A 24,863-nucleotide genomic window follows, 5' to 3' on the forward strand; every position below is an offset into this window, starting at 1 on the left:
GAGATAGAGAGAGAGAGAGAGAGAGAGAGAGAGAGAGAAGAGAAGAGAAGAGAAGAGAAGAGAAGAGAAGAGAAGAGAAGAGAAGAGAAGAGAAGAGAAAAGAGTCTCAAAGCAAGGAAAGAAGACCCTGAGGGAGTGTTCAAGCAAACGAAAGCTAGTTTGGTCACACTGTGGAGTGTGCTGGAACATGGACCCCTGATTGTTGGCTTTGTGATCACTGCTTTCAAATGGTTACTTGGGGGCAGAACTCTAAATGTGAGATTATAACTGGGCCTCCATAACTGACTTGGAATAGCTAAAAGAAAGGAGAGCAGCTCCTGAAATTGTGTCAAATTTAATTTGGGTTTACTATACCCTAAACAATGTCTTAATGATCAGCTCACCCAGCACAGGTATCTGTACAAGTAGCTCCTGGGCAAATGATGTTGTTTAATTTCACGAACATAAGGAAGCATTATTTTTCCATCAGCTTGAAACAATAGTGAAGTACAGCATCATTTGTTCATTTGGGTTTTGATTACTTTTTCCATTAAGTGTTTTTTAATACTATTATGTTTCTCTTTTTCCCCCAAAGGAAACCACCCGGGACTCCTCATTTTCCCTGCATTAATGTGGTGTGCCATTCTTGGCAAGGAACTGTAGGTGTTGCTGAAGCTACACAGCTGAAAAAGGCTGGGCCAGGCCTCCAATTCTTTAACTTAAACAACAGTTCTATTTTAGCCCTGGCCTCTTCCTCCCACTCAAATTCTGTATCCCAGCATGTGTTTGGATATGCTGGATCCTGCAGTTCTTCACGCCGGATATACTCTGAGGAACCACGGGCAAAACTTGAAGATGAGTCATTCTCTCTGGAAGCCTCCGCTCAGTGGTGGACAGCTCATAAACTGGAAGAGACTCAACTGAACAGGGAGAGTAGAGGCAACACTAGTTGGTTCGTCGTGTTCTATGTAGGGAGCCGAGGGGGTGGGGTGGGTGGTTTCAGAGTAAATTGAAACAAATGCTCATATTACACTTTTTTAAAAGTTGGTTAGAGAGCTAATACTCTCAAGATAATGCTCTGAAGCTTAGAATTTGTGTTCATCACTTGTTTTTTTTTTTGTGCCAGGCCATCCCACCTCCCACCACCCCTTTTTTTTGTTATCCTTTGACCAGTTCTCAGAGCATAATTTGTTTCCAGTCTTTTTGTTCTATGAGTGAAAAGGTCAACGCCCTTTGACATGGCATGAGCTGTTCTGTGCACCAGGGGAAACATCACCAGCAGTGCCGGGCTTAAAACAACTTCAGGGCAAACAGAGTCAAACACAGGAAGTGTTGTTCAAACCCCCAGAGAACACTGGCTTTGTTTATTAGCCAACTTACATCTTGTTGAATTGCTAAGTGCCACTATCTTGAATGAGCAGATAGATCAGTTGCGCCAAACCCAGATGAGGTATTTGTAGGCGTGATACAACAACATCACTCTCCTAAAGTGTCCCCTACAGGAATCTAAATACAGAGTGGCTATTTTCTTAAATGGGAAAAGTTCCATCTCAGGTCCCCATAGTCCAATACACGCTAAATGATTCTACAAATGAACAAACACTGCTTTGATGAGAGAGTAAATTTAGTGGGGGAAATAATCAACCAGAAATGTAGGAAAAATGTGGATTTGTCTTATAAACAGTCTAATCAGGAAATGAATTACACATTCAATCTTGTACTCACAAGACTTTCATTTTTATTATTAATTTAGCTCAGGAAGCACTGACCTACTCAAAATAACATCAGAGATTTACACATATTATTTACACAGTATGTATAAATCTCTTAAGTCTTTAATCAGTTATTAACTGTTACTTTACTGGTATAAGATAATATTTTAACTTCACAGGTTAATTGAGAACAAAATGTTAAGTGTTTTACCTAAAATCACTCGGCAAACTTAAGACAGAGACACATAGCTACTTGAACTACTAACTTCATGTCTTATGTTTTAAAGCAGTGAGTCATTCTACTTCTAAATACAGTACAGAAAACACTCAGGGCCCTACATAAAAATCACATTATGTAGCAGTCCTCCGTTTGGAAATAGAGGAAATCTGGATAAAATGCACACCGACCTTATTCTATAATATCAAAGGCAGTATTAAAGAGGAAAAAATGCAGCCAAAGAAGGAAAAGTCCCAAGTAGGTACTAAATGGCTTGGCCATGCAGAAGCCCTCTGTTTGCTTTCACACCAGGAGTCAAGATACTTGGGCACTGGCTCCAGCTCTGCTCTGCCATGTACTTAGCTGGATGTCCTTAACCTCTCTAAGTCTATTTTTCTCTATAAAATGGATATAAAAAGATCTGCCCTCCCCTGAGGAAAGCCATGAGTTTCAAATGAAATTATGGACATGAAAGAGCACTTTAAAGAATATTGTAGGGTGTAAAGTGCTGTACAAATTCCACTAGTAATTATAGTAGTGGTACTATTGTTATATTAGACAGAAAATGACAGGAAGCCAATGAATAAAATATATGTTATAAATTAATGATTCTTAACTATTTTATGTCACCAGTCCCACTGAGAATCAGAGGAAAATGATGGAGTATTTTCAGAAAGATTCACATTCAGAAATATACCTAAAATTATAATTTCAAGGGATTCACAGATCATATGAATCATATGTGTTCATATAACTCACATTAAGAACAACTGTTATAGAGGAAGAAGAGAAATGGCAGCTTATCTGGAAAGCAAGGAAGCGAATTAAAGAGCAAAATGAACATATTAGTGAACCCAACAATCTTATGGTGTAAAGCGGTAAGAAGATGTTTCAGGGTAGGTGGGCAGATAGATTGCTTGTTGAGGAATAGTGCTAACATTGCCTTTTCCAAGAAAGAAGGAAATTCCTCTCCATTCCGTGAAAATGGTAGGGGCGTTATCACAGAGATATAAGGAGATACCCAGAAAGATGTTCATGGCAGAGGGTGAGGTGGGGGAAGGGGAGGCACATGTGGAGGATGAAGGAGGATGGCAGCCAGAGATTCTGATTGTGCAAATGTAGAAAGACAGAGGTGGAGGTAACATTGTTCCTGGCAATCTGCCCACTTTGCATTGCCTCAGAAACTAACCGTAATTAACAATACCAGCCTCTCCATGCTTCTGAATCTCCCATCTGTAGGCTCAGCAGGAGACCATCCTGGGACTACGCCTGGCTTCGAATCCAGGTGGTGGTGGTGGTGAAGAGACTCCAGCTGTCAAGATCACTCTCCATTAAAACCATCCTGTGGTTGACCTGGTTTTTACTTTGCCTCCCAAAATCTCTATGAATGAGTTCTATTACCTGCTGCTGCTGCCTATCACCCTTTGCTATACCTGGATTGACAATCTGAATCATATACATGACGTCAGATTTGTTCAAATGGACTCCTTTGCATTCTACCTGTTTGCTTGCCTTATGCTTGTCTCAGATCCACCGCCTAGGTTCATGTATATCTTATGATATATGATATGTCCATATACCCTGGTCCTTACTGGCAGCAGATCCCCTCATGAATTGGAATCAGAACAGATTCTGGCTCTCGTCTTTCTTTGGTTTGGCTTAATGTCTCTCCTGATTCCTGATCTGAACAGTGTAGGAGACAGAAATTCAGAGATTCACAGTGATATAACTTCTTGTGTGGAATTGCTAATTTGTGTAATTCCAACAAATTGCTGTGAAATTTTCTCGCCCCAGCAGTAGACGCCCAAATCCAGAGTGATTCTTCCAAATTGCCATACTTTTAATGACTGCAAATTTACCTAAAATTTCTGAAAATTAAATCATCAGTTAAGAGATAGAAATTGGTACTTAACTGTTGAGCTATCTTTACAGTGAAATTTCAGGTTGGTGTTGTTGCTTATAATAGTCTACATGTGCATGCATGCATACACACACACACACTTCCTTCCATTTTATAACCTCAAGTCACCTTAGAATATACTGTTCACCCTAGTGTTAACTTTCTATACTCTGAGATTTACTGGTATGTGTGTTGTTTTTTGGTTTTTGTTTTGTTTTGTTTTTGTAGTGCACATAAGATTTCTAAGTGTGTGTTCTATTATATAGGACAAGACTTGGTTATATTCTCAGCTCTCACCTCTGCAAAATTCTCAACTAGGGGAGAAAAAGTGTGAAGCTCAAAGAGAGAGTTGGAAAGGTGGAATTGATAAGTAAGGCCAGACACCTCTGATTCCACTCTACTCCCCTGAAAGTTAGCAACAACGATCTATTTTAGAAATTATAAATGTACTCTATTATATGCAATTCCAAATAGGGGACTTTCTTTTGAGAACAGGCTAAGAGAACCTCAGCCAAACCTCTTCGGAACCTACACGTTTTACATGATGCATAGAACTGAAAAAATAGCAGATCATTTGGCATTTTGTGGCATATTTTAAGGAAAGCAGACACATTATTATAACCTTACAAACCATACAACCTCTGTAGGGTTGATCGTCTACAGGACTATTTCACTTGATGCTTAGTGTGCTCTCAGAATCCAGTTTATTATTCTTTCACTCTATTACACAAGGCTTTCAACATAAAATTTAAAATGTAGTGATAATAAATCACTTAATTTTCTATAACTGATTATTTGCATGTCTTTTGAGAAGCATCTTTTGAATTGAATCTCACTTTTTTATTAACAGATATTGCAGGAAATATTAGCTAGCAATTTCAAAAGTACTTTCTGGAAACATTAATATTTTGCTAGAATTGGCACTAAATATTCAAGTTCATTTTAAAACACATTGCTTGAGAGTACAATTATAAATATACATGGTTACAATATTTATATGGAATAAGAATAAAGTAACAATTTTTGAGGGCACTAATTTGCATTGATTGCCTCTGGATGGCTGGTTATACAATCAATATCTTGATATTGGTATTAATTCGTATTTACATTGTCAGATCTAAAAACAAGAATATAATTGTTTTCACAACAATTTCAGTATCACATACTCATTTGGAGGTACTGGGAAAAGGATGTGTGGTTCTGAGAATCTCTAATCTATTGTGTGGAGTAATGGGACATTTGTATTACATCCATATAACTATGGTATAAGATCTGAACCCATCCTGTTTAGTCAATTATTGGTTTATTTCATCAAGCCATTCATTCATTCTCTTAATCCACAAGGCACCACAAGGTTCTGGAAATATGAAGATGAATTAAGCATTACTCCTGCCTTGAAGAACTGGAGTTTATTATGAGTGAAGGACACTAAATGTTATGATAGGTGAAATAATAACATTTAATAATAAGTGCTACTGCTAGAAAATATATTGAAAAGGGAAGTTATAAAGCATAATCTTAAAGGATATTCTTTATATGAAATTATTTAATGATTTTTTAAAATATATTTTATTGATTTTCCACAGAGAGGAAGGGAGAGGGATAGAGAGTTAGAAACATCGATGAGAGAGAAACATCGATCAGCTGCCCCCTGCACATCCCCCACCGGGGATGTGCCCGCAACCCAGGCACATGCCCTTGACCGGAATCGAACCCGGGACCCTCCAGTCCGCAAGCCAACGCTCCATCCACTGAGCCAAACTGGTTTCGGCGAAATTATTTAATGATTTTATTTTTAAGCCATTTTGAGTTGAATATTCTGTTACTTGCAGCCCAAAGTTTCCTGACATAGGTTTTAAGCAGTTATATTATAAAATAGCTCTTTTCATGGGTCAAAACAAGTCTAATATCATTTTATATGCTTCAAACTGAAAGCTAAGATGTCATGATTTGCTCTTTAAAATGATCACACTGACCAAAGAATATAGGAGGATCTAAAACACCAGTAAGCAAGGAGATCTGTTAGAAGGCTATTATAGTAGCCTAGTCAAGTGCTAAATTAAGGCAAGAGCACTAAGGAGGACATGGTGTAAGGGTACAGGTGGAAGAAATGTTAAACAGGAAGGTTTGAAAGGTTTGGTAATTTGCTGGAACTAGGAGGTAAGAGAGAAAAAGGATAACTCTAGGAAGACTTTCTGGCTCAAGTGGATATTTACACTGTGTAGTATAATTGATTCTAACTCTGTTCTCTCTTCTATGTCTTGACTCAGGAAGCTCATTGGTACTGTAAGCCCTGGGGCTCCCACCTTAACTTAGACACCCTCTATCTGCTCTTAGTCCTCCAACTGCACTAGTGTCTTTCCTCGGGGCCCCCGTTTTGGAACTATTGCTATAGCACACATTTTGCTGCTCAGAAGCACAGGATTTTGTCCTGTTGGTATTTGGAGGCAGGAGGCATACGGAACGGCCTCTGCTGGAAGGGCAATCTTTGTAAACAGGGACAGGACCCCGCCTCCTATTTCTTGATTATCGTCATAACACCTGACATAGACATATGCACAAAGAAAACAAAATTGATGTCATTTATGGCAGATCAGATGTTACCTTATGGAAAAGTGTAGGGAACTTTAAAGAAATGTTGGTTAATTATAGGAAGAGGTGACAGCTGTAACATCCCAGCCTAAGCAGACCAGTCCCTTCTGAGCCCATTTTACAGAACCATGCTCTGGCCCTCATGGGATATTGGATATCGGCCTCACCTCCACCATCTGATGCCTACTTTATTTGGAAGATAAATAGGGCACTTAAAAGATCTGATATGCCCTATTACTTTGAGCTTTGTTATTTAATAAATAATTGCTAATGAATCCAAAAGTGAAAATAATTGATAAGGAATTTAAATTTTAAGGATTCTTACAAGTAACAAATTACTTCTGCTTTTAGTGAACTGTAGAAAATAGAAATAGCATCAAAATTCATCTGACTTTGAATATTATTTGCATATAGGTAGGTAGAATTGAGCATATAGTCTATCTATACTGCATCTGAAACTGCAAAAATTAAATATGAAAATCATTTATTCAAATTATCTGCTATTACACAAACAGGTTAATAATGATAATTAAAATAATGATTATGCAACTACATGCCACTCAAAGGAGTGATTTAAATTATGCAAATCAAGTGGAAGGTCAGGTAAAGACCAAAGAGAAAAGAGCTAAAATATGCAAAATAGTGTACTCTGTTGGTGGGTCCAATATTAGAAATATTCATATCCCAAGCATGTCGTGTGCATCTCATTTTTGAACCTTTGTACCATAAAATCAAATTAATTTTTCTGACCTTATTAAGTACTCTGAAATTTGGTAGTACAAAATCCTGTAGATGGGCTGATTTGATCCAAGAGAAAAATGTTTACTTTTTATATGAGCAATTTATTTTTAAAACTTTGATTTTCTTTTAGTTTTTGCTTTGTAAACAAAATGATTTGGAAAACAAAGTATAAAATATAAAATAAAAGATACCTTTAATTTTGCTATTTTGAAACAAGCATGATCTCATTTTTGGTGAGATTCCTTTTTTCTTTTTTAAATGCATTTTCTTTTTGGTCATAATAGGTACCAGACTGTGTTCTTTTTTATATCATGTTTACTTGTTGTATTCCATTTAATATTATATCATGAATATTTTCTCAGATAGTTCTGGAAACCTCAATTTTTAATGGTGGCATAAAAATTTTTACATATATATGTAATATTTAACTATTCTATTATATTCATTTCTTATCATTGCCAACTTCTCCTTATAAATTATGCCATAATAAACACACATCAAATTAGCTGAGAATTACTGATAGTATATTTGAATAGTTTGCTACAGTACATTAAGAAATTGTGGTTATGGCTATGAATATCAAATTAGATCCAAATTTAGAATTAGGATTAAAGAGGCAATAGATATGAACTTATCTAAATTTCTTCATGTAACAGACTTCCTTACAGAACATTTGTGTCAACAATACAGAGCACTATAAAGTCACCAGCAATAATTAAAATAATGTCATTTTATTAGCATTTCTCTTATTACTAGTGAAGTTGAATTTTTTCTCATATATTTTTAGGACCTTTCTTTTTCTTTCTCTATTACAAGGCTATACATGACCTTTATTCATTTTTCCACTGGGTTATTATTTTTAACTGAGGCCTAGTGCACGAAATTAATGCAGGGGAGGGGGGTGTCCCTCAGCCCGGCCTGCACCCTCTCATAATCTGGGAGCCCTCAGGGGATGTCCAACTGTGGGATTGGGCCTAAACCAGCAGTCGGACATCCCTCTAGCAATCTGGGACTGCTGGCTCCTAACCGCTCACCTGCCTGCCTGCCTGATCATCCCTAACCACTCTGCCTGCCTGCCTGATGCCCCTAACTGCTCACCTACCTGCCTGATTGCCCCAACCGCTTGCATGACTGCCTGATCACCCCTAACCGCCTCTACCTCGGCCCCCGCCACCGTGGCTTCGTCTGGAAGGTCATCCGGAAGGACGTCCAGAATGACATCTGGAAGGTCATTCAGCTGTCCTGTCTAATTAGCATATTACACTTTTATTATTATAGAACATTTGCTAGAACTCTACTTTTTTCATATTTGCTGCAAATATTTTTCCAGTTCATTTGTTTATTTACATTTTTATTTTACTAATTTATGTTATTTATATTTTAACATATATAAGTATTACGTTTATATTTAGTCAAATTATTAAATATTCGCCTTTATGACTTTTTCATTGTTTTGTGTTTTAAAAAAATTCCTTGCCATTTTTAAGAATCTTTTTCCAGACCCAAATGAAAATTATGTTGGTAAATAATATAATGATTTGATCTTTTCTCCCAAAGAACTAGTTTTTATAACACTTGTTGAATTTTCTATTGTATTTATTTTATAAACTATAGGCCCGGTGCATGAAATTCATGCACAGGGGAGGGGGGGTGTTCCCTCAGCCCAGCCTGCACCCTCTTCAATCCAGGACCCCTTGGGGGATCGGGCCTAAATCGGCAGTCGGACATCCCTCTCACAATCCTGGACCACTGGCTCCTAATCGCTCACCTGCCTGCCTGCCTGGTCACCCCTTCCCCCCCTTGCCAACCTGATTGTCCCTCACTGCCTCTACGTGCCAGTCTGATCGCCCCTAACTGCCCCCCCGCCGCCCTGCCCACCCACAACTGCCCCCCCCCACTGGCCTGGTCACCCCCAACTGCCCCCTCACCAGCCTAGTCACCCTTCACTGCTCCACCTGCCAGCCTAATAGCCCTCAACTGTCCCCCCTGCCAGCCTGCTCGCCCCCAACTGCCCACCCCCCCACTGGCCTGGTCACCTCTTACTGCCCCCCCTGCTGGCCTGGTTGCCCCCAACTGTCCCCCCTGCTGGCCTGGTCACACCCAACTGCCCCTCCCCTGCCGGCCTGGTTGCCCACGCAGCCTTCTGTTCAGTCATTTGGTCATCCACCACTAACACCCCTGCCAGCCTGGTTGTAGGCAGCCATCTTGTAAGTGGGTGCGGGTTAATTTGCATATTACCTTTTTATTATATAGGCTTGATTTACATATTGGCAATTGCTTTAGGATTATCTAGTTTATTTCACTGATCTGTCTGTTGATTCTAATAAACATATTTTACTCTTAATTTTTTATTTTATACTAAATTTTAATATTTGGGAAGGCAAGCAAGCCCCACCCTTTTTTATTTTCATATGTCATGTATTAATATTTCAGTTGAATTTATTTCAAAACGGCAAACATTTATTCTTTTTAAATCACCTCATTATTTTTTAGCCTTCAAAGAACACCTTTTATATCTGCACCTGATACAAAAGAATGGAAAGGAAATATTATAAAGTACCTGTTGTATTTCTTTCAAGTACTTGCTAAATACATTCACATACAGTATAGTTCACACAATCCTCAGTCACTCTGTGAAAAACAGAATTAATTTATTCTAATTTATACATAAGAAATCTAAGACTTGGAAAATTTATGCCTTACCTAGGATTCCAGGAAATGTTCAGGTAAAATAACTTATTTAAAAAATAAAACCCTGAGTTAATAAACTATCATTTTATTTTAACTGTAATATCAATTTTACTGTTATTTTAGATAATTAATGTTCTTTTTTTTTTTATTTACTAGCCTTATATTTTGAAGTGAGATATGTCAGTAAAGAAGATATGTAGACTCTAAAAGCAACCACATAAATGCTGGTTGACTCTCAGACCATAACAGAGCTTCAGATAACTCACTCAATTTGAATTTGCTTATAAGTAAATAATATCTGCTTATTGTCTTTCCAAAATTAATGATAATTAAAGATCTAAATATGTTTTTCACTACTTGAGTATGTGCATAGAACACACCGGAATGAAATTGCCATATTAATATTCAAGAATTAAATGTCTGTAAAACATTACAGTCTAAAGGAAAGACCCCATTCTTTCTAAGTCAAATCCACAGATATTCTAGAAATCCCTTTCTAAATTAATCTTTCAGTAATCCTATTCCTGTATTTTACACTTCCAGTTAAAATCAATTACTATAAAACTCTCATACAGCAAGATTAATTAGGGTTCTGTGGTGGCAGGTGATAGAAACTTAAGAAAATTTAAGCAAGAAAGGAAATGGTTTGGCTCATGAGAAGTATAAAATAATCTGGATTCAGGCACAATTTAAAATAGATATTAAAAAATAGTGTCACAAAATTCTCTCTCTACATATCTTCCTTAGAAACCTTTAAGTTGGTTAATTCATCTGGAAAACAGAAAATGAGAGGGGCCTGAGATTTTACTCTGCTTATAAGTTAACAAGTCAACCTGCCTCAGTTACACCAGGCTGACAGAAGATAGGCTCAGGAAACAGAGACAAAGGACTCTATTACCCATGGCACAGTCAGCAGCATTAACACCAGCATATTTCTGTGACTCTCCCTTATCCCCAGATCCCACGGGGATGACACAGACAATCCCACAAAGATGCCTGCACAGTAGAGGAATCCTGAGCTTAGGGAACTTGAACCATTGATAATAGGAAATAAGCATTCCTTTTCTAGCTCTGGATCCTTATCTCTTCTCTCCCACAGCTGTTTAATAAGCAAACATATTTAAAAACTAGAGGCCTGGTTCACAAAATTCATGCACTCAGGGGGTCCCTCAGCCTGGTCTGCACCCTCTCGCAGTCTGGGAGCCCTCAGGGGATGTCCAACTGCTGGCTTAAGCCCACCCAAAGCTGGCAGTTGGACATCCTTAGCACTGCCGCAGAGGTGGGAGAGGCTCCCACCACCACCGCTGCGCTCACCAGCCATGAGCCTATGCACTGACCACCAGGGGGCAGCTCTTGCATTGAGTGTCTTCCCCCGGTGGTCATTGCGCATCATAGTGACCGGTCGTTCCACTGTTCGGTTGATTTGCATATTAGCCTTTTATTTTATATATATACACACATAGATGATATAGATATAGATAGATGATATAGCTATATAGATATAGATATAGATATAGATATAGATATAGATATAGATATAGATATAGATATAGATATAGATATAGATATAGATATAGATATAGATATAGATGATATAGATATAGTCTGGAACAAAGAGCAATCAGCATTTTGTCTACAAGATGTGCAGAATGTAAGAGACCTGTGAAGAACTGCCTCCCAACAGGAGCTTTTTCTATTAGGTAGCAAAGAAGCCCTCTAGCTATGCTCTATCTGAACAACCCTGGTAGAAAGAGAAAATGTGCTTTCTCTCAAGAGTCCTGGGTAACATTCAGATACTTGGACCACTGTAACCCTGATTGACAAAGCCTACATACTGTGGTCCTCCTTGTCCTTCCCGTAGAACATATAAAAGTATCAGGGTAGTGTTAACAGAGAAGAAAACAAAATAAGGACAAGTTCTATGTCATCTTTTTCCTTCTCTGTATCTTTGTTCTCAATATTCCTTCTGCTTTTGCATACTCTCTCTTTCATTTCCATGTGCCCATATTGGTCCAAGGCATCCTCTAAGCCATGTCCAAGAGCTCATTCCAGCATAGAGACTACAGTACTCACTTCCCAGCTAGGGATTTCTCCTCTAGGTTCACTCAGCACTTTGTCTTTCTCAATTGTGGCACTTTTTACTTCCTACCTCTCATTATAATCATCTGTTTAGATGCCTTAGCTTTCCCAAGCAGACTAGGATATCCTTTTTATTTTTATTTTTTATTTTTTTTAATTGCTTAAAGTATTACAAAGGGTATTACATATGTGTCCTTCTCCCCCCCCTCCCCCCGCCCTTGACAGTCCCCTAGCCACCCCTACCCCCCAGTGTCTTATGTCCATTGGGGATATCCTTTTTATAAAATATATATTTTTATTGATTTCAAGAAAGGAGGGGAGAGGGAGAGAAAGATAGAAACACTAATGACGTGAGAATCAATGATCAGCTGCCTCCTGTTTGACCCACGCTGGGGATCAAGCCTACAACCCAGACATGTGCCTTGAACGGGAATTGAACCATGACCTCCTGGTTCTTAGGTCAATGCTCAACCACTGAGCCATGCTGGCCAGGCTAGGATATCCTTTTGAGCAAGGTCATGTCTGTGTCTGTCTACATTTCCTAAGATCAAAGCATACTGTATGTAGTTAATATATATGTTAAGGGGACGATATTAGATTGAATTTCAATCACTTTATATTTCTTAACTAACAATTACCAGGCCAGGAGACTAGAGACTTTGCTTCTCTTCCTGTTTTTACTACACACTGGCTGGTCACCTTGAGCAAATCTATTAACCTATCTGAGGCTCAGTTTTCTCATTTGTAAAAGGTGAAGCTATGTGCTCTTCCTCATATGATTATTGAGATAATCACATGAGAAAATGCATATGAAATTACTTTAGAGACATAAACCACTCTAATAATTAATGAATTCCATTTTCAAATAGCAAGTGAACCATTTTTGTTACATTAATCCAATGTGTTTAATATTATCAAAATAGCTATTTTACAAAAGTAAGTAGACATAATCTGAAGGATGCTAGCAAAAATTCTGTCAGTACAAAAATATATATTACTTTGTGTTTTTAATTCTGCCTTCATCTTTTAGTTTCCCTGAATTAATTTTTATAATAATTATTGCCAAACATCTTCATAAAAATATAAAGTTATAAATAAGAGTTATTATATTAAGCCATTATCCATTGTTAAAACCTTGTATTATTTTTACTGGCTGAGGGACAAAGAGATATCCACAGGTAAGTTTTGAAAGGAAGGGGGGCAAATTAGAAAGAAAGTAAAAACTTGGCATAAGTTTGCCTAGAATATATTTGGAGGAGGGACATGTTGCCAAAAAGGAAAAAGCACTTAAGGAGAGACAGAGATGTTGCAAAAAAAAAAAAAAAAATCTAATTCATAGCTTTGCCTTATATTGGTCCTGTCAAACATATCAATATTCTGTACATCCATTTTTATTTTTATTCACTATTTCCTCTTTCAAATTTGAACAGGAAACAGACTGGAACCAAATAACCCATTTATTCAAAGAATTTTCTCTTTTTGGAGGAGGAATTTTATCACTTTTTGAAGTTTCCTTCTGCTATATTAATCATTAATTGGTTAGAAAGGCTTATTTTTCCAAGTTTTGGTTGCCTCCCCAATTTTGAATAGAATCTAGAAATACTTGTGTTGAAAATTATCTCTATCAAAACTATGTGGTTCTCCCATCTGTCAGAGAAATCAGTATATGTCCCTAAAATGCCTTCCTAATTAACAATGAAAAAAACGCCCAATGAGCAAAATCATGACAATATGATAGAGAATGTTTGCGGTTCGATTGAAAAGTGCCAGAAGAACACATTAAAAAAAATAAAGACATGGAAACTGTTACAGAAAGCCCAAAACAACTACAAAGAGAGTTGGAAACTGCATGGAAATAGTTCCAAATTACAGTTGACTTTTGAACAACATGGGTTTGAACAGGAAAAGTCCACTTACATGCAGATTTTTTCAATAGATACATACAGTACTGTAAATGTATTTTCTCTTCTTCATGATTTTTTAAACAACATTCTCTTTTCTCTAGTTGACTTTATTGTAAGACTACAGTATATAATACATATAACATACAAAATATGTATTAATTGACTGTTATCAGTAAGGCTTCTCATTAACTGCAGGTTATTAGTAGTTGATTTTGGTGTGAATCAAAAGTTATATGCATACTAGAGGCCCAATGCACAAAATTCGTGCATGGGTAGGGTTCCTAGGCCTGGCTGGCAACCAGGGCCGATCTGTGGGGCAACCAGCAAGGTGATCAGGGACCTCCCGCTGGACCTGCCTTGGCCTGCCTGGTGTCACCTGCTCGCTGGCCCCATGCCCCACTGACACTGCCAGTCACCTCCCTCTGCGGGGCAACCGGCAGGGCGATTGGGGGGCCCCTGCTGGCACCTGCCTTTGCTGGCCTGGGGCCTGCAGGCTGGGGACAGCTCCTGCATTGAGCGTCTGCCCCCTTGGTGGTCAGTGCATGTCATAGCGACAGGTCATTCCACTGGTCATTCCGCCAATAGGTCAATTTGTATATTAGGCTTTTATTATATAGGATTTTTTTTTACCATTCCAGGGGTCACAGTTACTCAAGGGTCAACTGAATTTCCTGAGAGATAAGTAGAAATGAAAATTTAAGGCAGGACTGTAGTTCTAGTGGTCTACAATGAACTCCAGGCATTCAATAGAGTTCTATGATCGCCAGCAGCAAAAGGTATAACAAGTATCAAGAACTAAAATTGATGTTTGTCAGAAAGAATCTACTTGTACATAAAGTCATTATACCCCTTCTCCTTTATTACAGTAATCTCCTAGGCCTGAAGTAGAGATAAGGACTGTGTCTGAAATGTTTTTAATTAATGCATTATCAGGGAGAAGACTGAGACAATGGTTACTCCATTATAGACTTGGGAGAGACTAAAGTGACCAAAAAGGCTGTAGATTTGGGAGCCTTTGCCACAATCACTAGAGCTCAGATTTCACAAAACATTACAGGATCATATCCCAAGACTCAAAATTAAGGAGCAAATACTTCGCATTCAACATATTAGGCTCACTTATGTGTCAACAGAACTGCAACTTTCAGCCCCCTTCCCTGTTTGCCAGGATTATAGGGACATCATAGATGAATTCTTTGAAGGTTAAAACTAGTTTTTTACTTTTCAAAATTTTTAAATATTCCTTAATAAAACACTGCAGTGTGAAAAGAGTGCATTGGTGTTTTTTAAACATTGTTCACATCCATGCAAAGTTTTAGATGTTCTTACATTAATCCTTCAAGAAAAGTAAGTACCTAATGCCATATACATGGAGATAAAATGTAATAGTCTAGGTCTGTGGTCGGCAAACTGTGGCTCACGAGCCACATGTGGCTCTTTGGCCCCTTGAGTGTGGCTCTTCCACAAAATACCATGTGCGGCGTGCACATACAGTGCGATTAAAACTTCATGGCCCATTCGCAGAAGTCGGTATTTTGTGGAAGAGCCACACTCAAGGGGCCAAAGAGCCACATGTGGTTTGTGAGCTGCAGTTTGCCAACCAGGGGTCTAAGTCATTCATGTAAAATAATCACCCTAAAAATAAAATAAAATAGAAACAGACTCATAGATACAGAGATCAGAGTGATGATTCCAAAGGGGAGGGAAGTTGGGGTATTGGGTAAAAAAGGTGAAGGGATTAAGAAGTGCAAATTGGTAGTCACAAAATAGTCACAGGGATGGAAAGTACAGCATATGGAATAAGCAATAATGTTGTAATAGCTATTTATGCTGCCAAGTGAGTACTTGAAATATTAGGGAACCACTTTATAAAGTATACTAGAGGCCCAGTGCACGAATTTGTGCACCAGTGGGGTCCCTTGGCCTGGCCTGCTGGATCGGGCCAAAACCAGCTCTCCGACATCCCCCGAGTGGTTCCAGATTATGAGAGGGCACAGGCCAGGCCAAAGGACCCCACCGGTGCATGATCAGGGCCGGGCAGGGACACAGGAGATTGGCCAGCTGGGGAGGGACCACAGGAGGGCTCCAGGGCATGTCTGGCCCATCTCACTCAGTCCCAATTGGCCTGACCTCAGCAGCAAGCTAACCTACTGGTTGGAGCATCCGCCCCCTGGTGGTCAGCACACATCATAGTGACTGGTCGACCAGTCGACTATTTGCCCCTTGATGGTCAGTGCACATCATAGTGAGTAGTTGAGCGGTCTTAGCATATCATTAGTATATTACACTTTGATTGGTTGAACGGCCAACTGGATAACTGGACATTTAGCATATTAGGCTTTTATTATATAGGATGATTGTCTAACCACTATGCTATGTATCTGTAACTAAAACAAAATACAATTGAGTGTAAACTTTACTTTAAAAATGTTTTTAAAGAAAATAATCATGATTATATTTGAGAGTTGAGCATCCTCTTTCTGTTGAGGTTTCTGGAAACAGCAGTTTTTAGCTGTTCAGTTCGTTCCTTCAGGTCCCAGCAAGCAGATAAAGAGAGTAAATATCACTCATATTATCATAATACATGCCTCTAGGTAGTTCCTATTATTCATACATGAAGTATCAGCAGTTAAAATTACAATTTAAACATACCTCATACACATATATGTATACATATACTTACATTTTAAGTATAAAACCCAGAAAATATCCAAATAACAGATTACCCTGAAAAAAAGTTCACAGCCTGGGCACTAGCTTCTTTATAATAAAATTCCACATTTATACCATGAGACTGCATTGAATTGTTTACCTGTATAAAAGCGAACTTTCTATAAGGAGAGGAAAAGGAAGTGGTTTCTAAATGGTGACAGCAATTGATATCACATATGGAGTAGTCCTGTTCACATCTCTAAGAGTAGAAATGAAGGAAATCTTCAGATGCTAATGTACTGTGTTGGAACATTAGCATATCCCAGGTATTTGAAAATCAAGTCAGGGCCTATTTTAGTCCCCCTTGCCTTTTGTCATTCTTGGAGAGAATATTAATGCATATTACATTTTCAAGAGAAAGCAAAAAGTAAGAATGAATGCCTACTACCTGTCAGACACAATCACACACCTCTGCATTATAAATCTGCCCTACAGTGACACTATCACCATTTTTGAGATGAACTTTAGATTCGGCTAGAGAGGTCAAATCTCTCATCCAAGTTCTATCAGCAAGCAAATGGCCCAGGCAGAAGTTGAACCAGACTTAAAACATGAAGGATTTCCATTCTACTTTACTAGGTATTGCCTATCTCTTCCTCAATGCTACTCCCTACCCACAAGAAAACATAGGAATTCTTCCAGAAGGACACGCCTACTGTTTCCTATCCAAAGAGTAGCAAATGTATCTGAAATTTAGCTTCAATTCCATCCAATTTGTGGTCCAGCCATAAGGACAAATGACAAACTATGGCAGGTTATTGGAGTTCTCTAAAGCAGTTTCTTTAAGACCTGGCACTTATTAAAATCTCATAGAGGATGGGTTTAAGAAACATATTCCCAAGGCCCAATTTGGATCTCCTATAAGCAATTGCTAGTGGTGGACACAAGCATGTGCATTTTAACCCAATGCTTCAGTGATTCTTTACACAGGGAAAAAAACCCTGCTCTAGCCAGAAGAGATAGTCAAATCCCAAATCAATTCCAAATGGTTAACCCCAAATGGGCAGCTGGCAACCAAATCCTGAAACAGCCCTAGCACCAGACACCCCCATCTCTTCAAATAGTTAAACTCTGTTTGAAGGCATGTTCCAGGGATTAACTGTACTCTTGCGGGGGGGGGGGGGGGAGGGAGCAGTGGGATCAGCACTAATATGGCTTTCTAGTTCTCTTCATATTAAAACTCATTTTTAAATTTTTAATCACATAACTGAAGCATCAAGATGCATAAGGCTTTAAAAAGTTATCAGGTAAACTTATTACTGTAGTCCTACACAAAACTGTGAATATGCAAACATAGCAAAGCATAACTAAATAGATGAACAAACACCTAAACAAAAGGCAATTTCTTTTCATCCTAGAAAATAACTTTTTAAAAAGCACAAGTTCCTTGGAATTTTCCAAACAAATAAAATCAGGAGCTTTTGCGACGCATCAAATAATTTTGCCAGGTATATTATAATGACAATATAAAAATTTTAAATACGCCTGAGCATTATAGAATATAAGTTTTTATGACACCAGGACAGAAAGAAACTTAAGGACTCTGCTATGATTCAAAGAGACGGCACAGCTCAAGTCATCCTCCGCCTGAAGAATCCTATAAGAAGTGGGCAGCTGCACAAAAAGATCTTGAAGTGGCCCCAGTTTAAATTCCGCCCGACATTCTTCTCACTGATAACGTGTCCAGAGGTAAACATGATCCAGAAAATAAGCTCTCTCAGTTACAACCTGCCACGTCTAATGTGAAGATCCCACCACAGAATAATCTGAGTGTTTTAAAGGTTTGACCACTAAACACAAGTCACTGCCTTCATCTTATCTTCAACTGAATTCATAGCAGTCTAGAAGACAAATAGGTTATACTGTTAACGACAGAATAAATAAATATATCCTCCAATGTGGTGCCTTCCTTATAAAAGTTTTCAAAGGTAAGTTTGACCTTGTGTGAGTCCTGTTTACTAGGCTCTGTCTCTACTCTATGATCATGTGGTTTATCGTGCGGGAAAATAAAAAATTCCAGGCACTTTTTTCCCTGTTTGATTTCGCAGGTCACCCACCATCTATGTAAGTGAAGTGGATTTGGTAAGGTGAGGATCATGTTTTTGCCAAACACTGTTGAGTTCATTCTCTTTTCTTTTAGCTTTGCCTATTGAAACCTATTGGTATTTTTGGTGTGCCTAGTACGTTTGAGATCAAAGCGTTTACCATTAGGACAAGATCTTTTCTTGCTATATTTAATCCCAGTGCAATTCTTCTTGATACAAATGAGAAAGACAAGAAGAAGAAGAAGGAAGAGGAGGAGGAGGAGGAGCAGGAAGAAGAGAAGGAGGAGGAGAAGGAGGGGGAGGGGAAAGGTGGGGGAGAGAGGAGGGGAGGGGTGGGGGAGGGGAGGAGGGGGAGGAGGAGGAGGAGGAGGAGAAGGAGAAGGAGGAGAAAAGGAAGGAATTATTTGTCAGTGGTCAGTGTCTTCACTCTTCATTTCTATTGATAGACTCTCAGGATGAGACATTTGACTATTTCCTTCCAGTTTGGTTCCCCACTGGGCATTGCTAGCAAACCTGCTCAAATGAACTGAGTTTAAGGAGAGACTCCTTAAATGTGTTCCATGTAATGAAGCAGAATCAGAGTATAAAATGAAAGCCATTGCCTGCATAATTCAAGGCAAAAGCTCATTTCTATATCACCTGGATACTTGGAGTGGGGAGAGGCAGTAAATTATCTGGATAACTGCATTATTTCTTTAACTTGTGTCTTCATACTCAACTACAGAGTTTCTTATTTTCTTTTTGCAAATAGTCCAGTTTTAAACTTAACTGACATAAATAACAAAGCCCAATGAAAACATTATGATTCGAACAAAGGCTTGATGACCCAGTGAAGTATATTTTTCTATGCAAAATGATAGCAGTTATGGGAAACTGAAGTAGAAAATGTTGAAATGGAGAAGAACAACAAGAATGCATAAATAAAATATGAAACGTTTTGTCATGTTCTATTAGGGTTTTTCATGTTAGCATCCTATTATATTAGTATCTGTTTTCACTAATACGATTTGAAAATTGCTGAAATGATTGCATGGTCATATCTTGTTAGGCAACTCAAATTCTAAAATTGTAGGATTCTAATATAAGATGAAAGAAAATTGTTAATATTATAAAAAGTTTCTAATGTGATGTGATGGCCCATCTGGGAAAAAAATGTTTAAGGTACTTTGGTGTGCTTTCTTGAAAATATTTTCTTTATAGGAACCAGGTGTTGACAAAGAAGGAGAAATTGGGTATGAAGACATCACTGTTGGGCAGGATACATAAATGGGAAATATTTCTCTCAGGTAGGCAATATGTGACATGAATTTTTTATCCATTCTAAACAGTTATAGTATTGATTAGCAGAGTTTAGTTTTATTTGGGGGTGGTGTTAATGAAGATGGCAGCTGCAGTGATTTAGTTTTTGACTTCTTTCTCTTTTTGTAAGAAAAGCTACTATTAGTAATATTTCTCTTCATAATTTGCTTTTGTGTGGAAGTTAACATGCTAACATTAATTGCTAAATAATAATTTAATTGATAAATAATACAGTTTGATATCTACTATATGGTAATAAATGTAAGGTGTTGCTTAAGTTAAAGGAACAGTATTTTAGTGCTTACTGAAAACGTGTTTAATTTGTTGCACTTCTTACGTGTGATAATATATCTTTAAGTAGTCTGTCTTATTAAGTAGTTTGGAGTTAAACCTAATGCTCACTTTCAATCTGGGCATAATGATGTTACTTTGAGGCACCGTAAGTAATGTGCCTAATGTAACTTTGAAGTCAATCTAGACTTCTTTATCAAAACTTGTGTTTTATGTTGCAGAAACCTGGCATAAGAATCAAGTTAAGAGCTGAAAGAAATGTTGGAAGAATAAAATAATTGATTGTAAAGGATGTTATTTACTCTTTTTAAAATACTGATTTCATCATTCTGTAAGATTCCTTGAAATATTACATTTGAATGAAGACTGCCACATTTTAATATTTATCTTAATGTAACATTTTATACACTGAAGGAATCTTTTTTTTTCAAAGATGACATTATCAACGGTTTACAAAATGATTATGATTGTTCGAAGGGCTTAGCATAGGAAATCTAGTTCTGACATATATTACTTTATGAAAAAATAAATTTATCTCAATTGGCTCTTAATGTCATCTAAAAGGGAAACCATTTAAAATTAGCTACCAGACACAAAAATTATCTTAGTTTAAATTAGAATATGTTTTATAAAAAAGAAAAAGTGGCAAAACTGACTTTTGGATAGGGCAGATTTTTAATACAATATATTTTTATCTTAAATGTGTTGCAGACTGTGTTTGTTGGAACCAGATTATTCCCATCTCTTTCTCATTTCATCCAACTCCAAAGGGCTCAACCCCAAGTCCAATTCTTCAAAAATGATTTAAGATACGAGCCATTCTTAAGTAAACTTCCCCAGAGCTATTTAGAGCTCCATGGTAAATCAATACAAAAAAAAAAAACAAAAAAAAAACTGAGCTAATCATGAGAATGTTTAAAATGACAAGACTTGAATTAAAGTTTTTCTAAATGCTAAGGCACCTCGCTAATTGCCATATCTGTTCCAGTTTGAGTATGGTCTTGCTATCAAGTTTTCTATTGTCCAAGAAAAAAAAAAAATCAGGTGGAAGAAGTTTCTGAGGCTAGCAATAAAAATTGAAACATCCACACCACTTTGTGATCCATTTCCAACACACTCTATGGTCAAAGATGAGGTTTATATTGAAATAGGAAAGTTCAAATTTTCCATTTAATATAATGACAATAACTAGAACCACAGCTCCACTGTATATCTTCCATAAAGAATGGATTTCCCCATTTCTATGTTGCCAGGGTTTTTCCAATGCTGCCAATTTTATACTTATCTATGCTCTAATTCATTCAACATGATCATCCTAAAGTTAGACTTTATCGTAAACAACTTTCCTAATGTTTTCACTAACTTTCTTTAAATTGCCAGCATGGTGAAGAGGTAATGTGTCACCAAGGCCTTGTTACATTCCCGTCTGGTAGTGATCGAAGCCGAGAAACGCACACACTGCGTTATCTATTGCGATGAGAATACTGCCAGCCCCAAATCAAATGCCTTTCTTTCCTCAAAGCCCCAACAATGCTGCCCACCCCACCCCCATAAATTAGCAGTGTTTAGAAGGACGCTTGCCCACATTCTATAGATTACGTTAAGGGAAAGCTCCATCATCCATAATACATTTGGGCTTCTTTCTAGTTGAAGATTTATATATTTTTTTATTGATGGGTTATGAATATTGACACAGGAGATATTCATTGTTTACTGAAGGCTTGTTTACATAAAAGATCTTCACAGGCTACCCCCTAAGTCTAGAGGTCCTAAACCAGTGTCAGGGAGCTGTCTGGGTATTTTTTCCCACGTATTGCACTGCCATTCTACCAACAATAGAGGCCCATTAACGTTTGGCCCTTCAAGTTACTGCAGCCCAAGCCTCAGTGGCAGGACGTCTGCCCAATATGTAAAATAACGGAATGAATGGATTCCTTGGAAACAATGATAACAAGACCTGGCTGAGCTAACTGTGACAGCATGTGGTAATTTTCCAGCCCGCTGGCCCTGTAAAGGAAACTGGAACACAAAGCGGAGACTGCGGGGCGGGCCAGCCTGAATAGCTGCAAACAAGTGCAGAATATCTGATGATGTCATACGCACAGTTTGACAGATGGGGCTGGACAATTTTTCCCTCTTCAAACGTGTTCTTAACTATTTGTATTCCATCAGCTTCTCACTTGGGAAGTTCAATCCTGTAATCACTTGCTTGAAAGACTCAACAAACCTTAACCGTCATGTGCTTGATTCGAGTACCTCTAGTTTTATGAAGAAAAATGATATCCATTATTAGTGGCTGAATGCTGAGGGGTGTCGTGGGGGAAAGGGTGCTGCTGTGGATTAATGCATCATCGCTGCTTTCAGCTGTGGGCCAGGTTTTGAGTCTCACTCTGACTGAATCCTGCCATACACTTTGAATAGCATAATGAAGTATTGTTATTGCCTCAGTCTAGTCATTACATCGGGGAAACAGACATCTAAAGTTATCAAAACTGATTACTAGCTGTGCTTTTGAGTCTATAAAATAAATGCATTAAAAGAAGACTTTTTTGGTGTTATGGGTGTTCTCTTGAGGTTGGATGTTTTAGTGTTTGTAGCCCTATGTGTCACTATATATAAGTTGGTGCTGCGGTATGTCTCTAGACAGTGCTTTCCCAAAACATGTTGGCAAGTAGATCTGCATTTGTGTGTGTGTGTTTAAGTTGGTGCATGGGAGACAGAGAAAATGAAGATTGACAACATTTATAAAAATCAGACACAACTCAATTAAAATTCACTGAAAATAGTAAATGAACCGGCGTACTTGGTTTAATTGTAACAACACAAGTCTGTCTTTTTCTTCCGTTCAAATAAATACTTGCTTTGGATCTCACATGTCTTTGCCATTTTATTCATGTAGTTCTTTTTATTTTCTTTTTCATGGAATTTATGTAAATATATGTAGACTACAGAATGGGTCTCAGATACAGCTTTATTCTTTAATCTTTTAACCAAATAGCCAAAAGATTCTGTTTATGGAGAAGAGATATCTGTTCCACAGAAAAGCATGGCAAACTGCCTAGCCTGTAGAAATAAGAATAATAGCAATAGCAGGATAATAAAAATTAATGATTAGGATTTACAAAATACCTTTTTAACCAAGAAAGTACCACACACTAAACTGCTTCGTCAGACTCTCCCAGATTATAGAAGCTGTACACAAGCTATGCTAACCTTAACTTTCCCTGTCTTATCTAGCATAGTAGTTGGGTAGGAAAAGAAAAAGTGATCAATTCAAGCAAGGAGAAGTCTCCTTATCCTTGAAGACTAGTTATGTCCAACTCACTTTTGCCCTCAACCTCCACCCTCTCCTTTCAGATATAAAGGGAAGTACATATTTCTTTATCCTCTAGCAGTGATGGCGAACCTTTTGAACTCGGCGTGTCAGCATTTTGAAAAACCCTAACTTAACTCTGGTGCCGTGTCACATGTAGAGATTTTTTGATATTTGCAACCATAGTAAAACAAAGACTTGCATTTTTGATATTTATTTTATATATTTAAATGCCATTTAACAGAGAAAAATCAACCAAAAAAATGAGTTCGCGTGTCACCTCTGACACGCGTGTCAGGTTCGCCATCACTGCTACAGTGAACTCGCTCACCCAGATGCACTCGGGCTATACTTTGGTCACCTTCCATCATTCATTCATTCCAAAATGAGTGCTTACTCTCTGCTTGGTACTAGACTATCACTTTATCTATGCAAATACTCCAACTGAGATTGTATTTCATCATTAAAGTCAGTTTAAGAGAATTATGTGTCCAGTGCACATTTTCACCAGAAGCTACTTTGTGGTTCCTAAATAGCCACAATCCATCCCTGGGTCACACTTATGTCTGAGGGCCTAAGTGGCTGCCGTAGCTTATACTGAATGAGAATCTCATCAGAGGGCACATGGTTTATGGAAAGGAGCTTGTCCCTGCTTCCCACATTCCCCACTAACTAACATCAAGGGCATCCCTTTACATGTTTACACCAGATGGAACTCCCCATCTGCTACAAAAAGTCAAGTTGTTTTATTAATAGCTGTGATGCTTATACTCTACAGGAGATGAAGAAGGTGAGAGAAAAGGAAAGGTGGGGATATCACTATCACAAGTCATAATATGAAGCTATCCACAAGCTGTTCTTTAAGGCCTAATCCCATTGCATCTATGTCAGCAGCTGGGGTGGGGCTCTCTTTGCAGTCCTAAAAATCATAGCCAAGAAGTTCAGTGGAGGAACAAGGTCATACTTCGAAGAAAGGAAAAACAAAATCTTTCATTCCTATTGCTAACACTGAGTTAAAAGTGTATTAACACGCTGGCTTTTTCCAAATCCTCATCTCACCAAAAAGCCAAATACTGAAGTTAATCAAAGTAATGATCAGCTGGAATGACAATCATGATAGTATGTCATAATGACAATGACCTGGCAGGATGTTTGAAAGAAATTTATAGAGGAAGTTTCCACACACATTTAGTACAACTTGTAAAGATATTAGTAAAGATAATGTCATATTAAGACCAAGGTTCATTCAGTCCAACACATCAGGGGCATTCATTCTATGGCTCCATCACTGCTTGAGGTAACAAAATCTGTATATATTTAGCTACCTCATAAAATGGTGCTTCACATTTATATGAAACTTACAGTTTAGTTCAACTGAGTAAATATTT

This window comes from Myotis myotis, unplaced genomic scaffold (assembly GCF_014108235.1).
Source record: "Myotis myotis isolate mMyoMyo1 unplaced genomic scaffold, mMyoMyo1.p scaffold_m19_p_5, whole genome shotgun sequence".
NCBI classification, from domain to species: Eukaryota; Metazoa; Chordata; class Mammalia; order Chiroptera; family Vespertilionidae; genus Myotis; species Myotis myotis.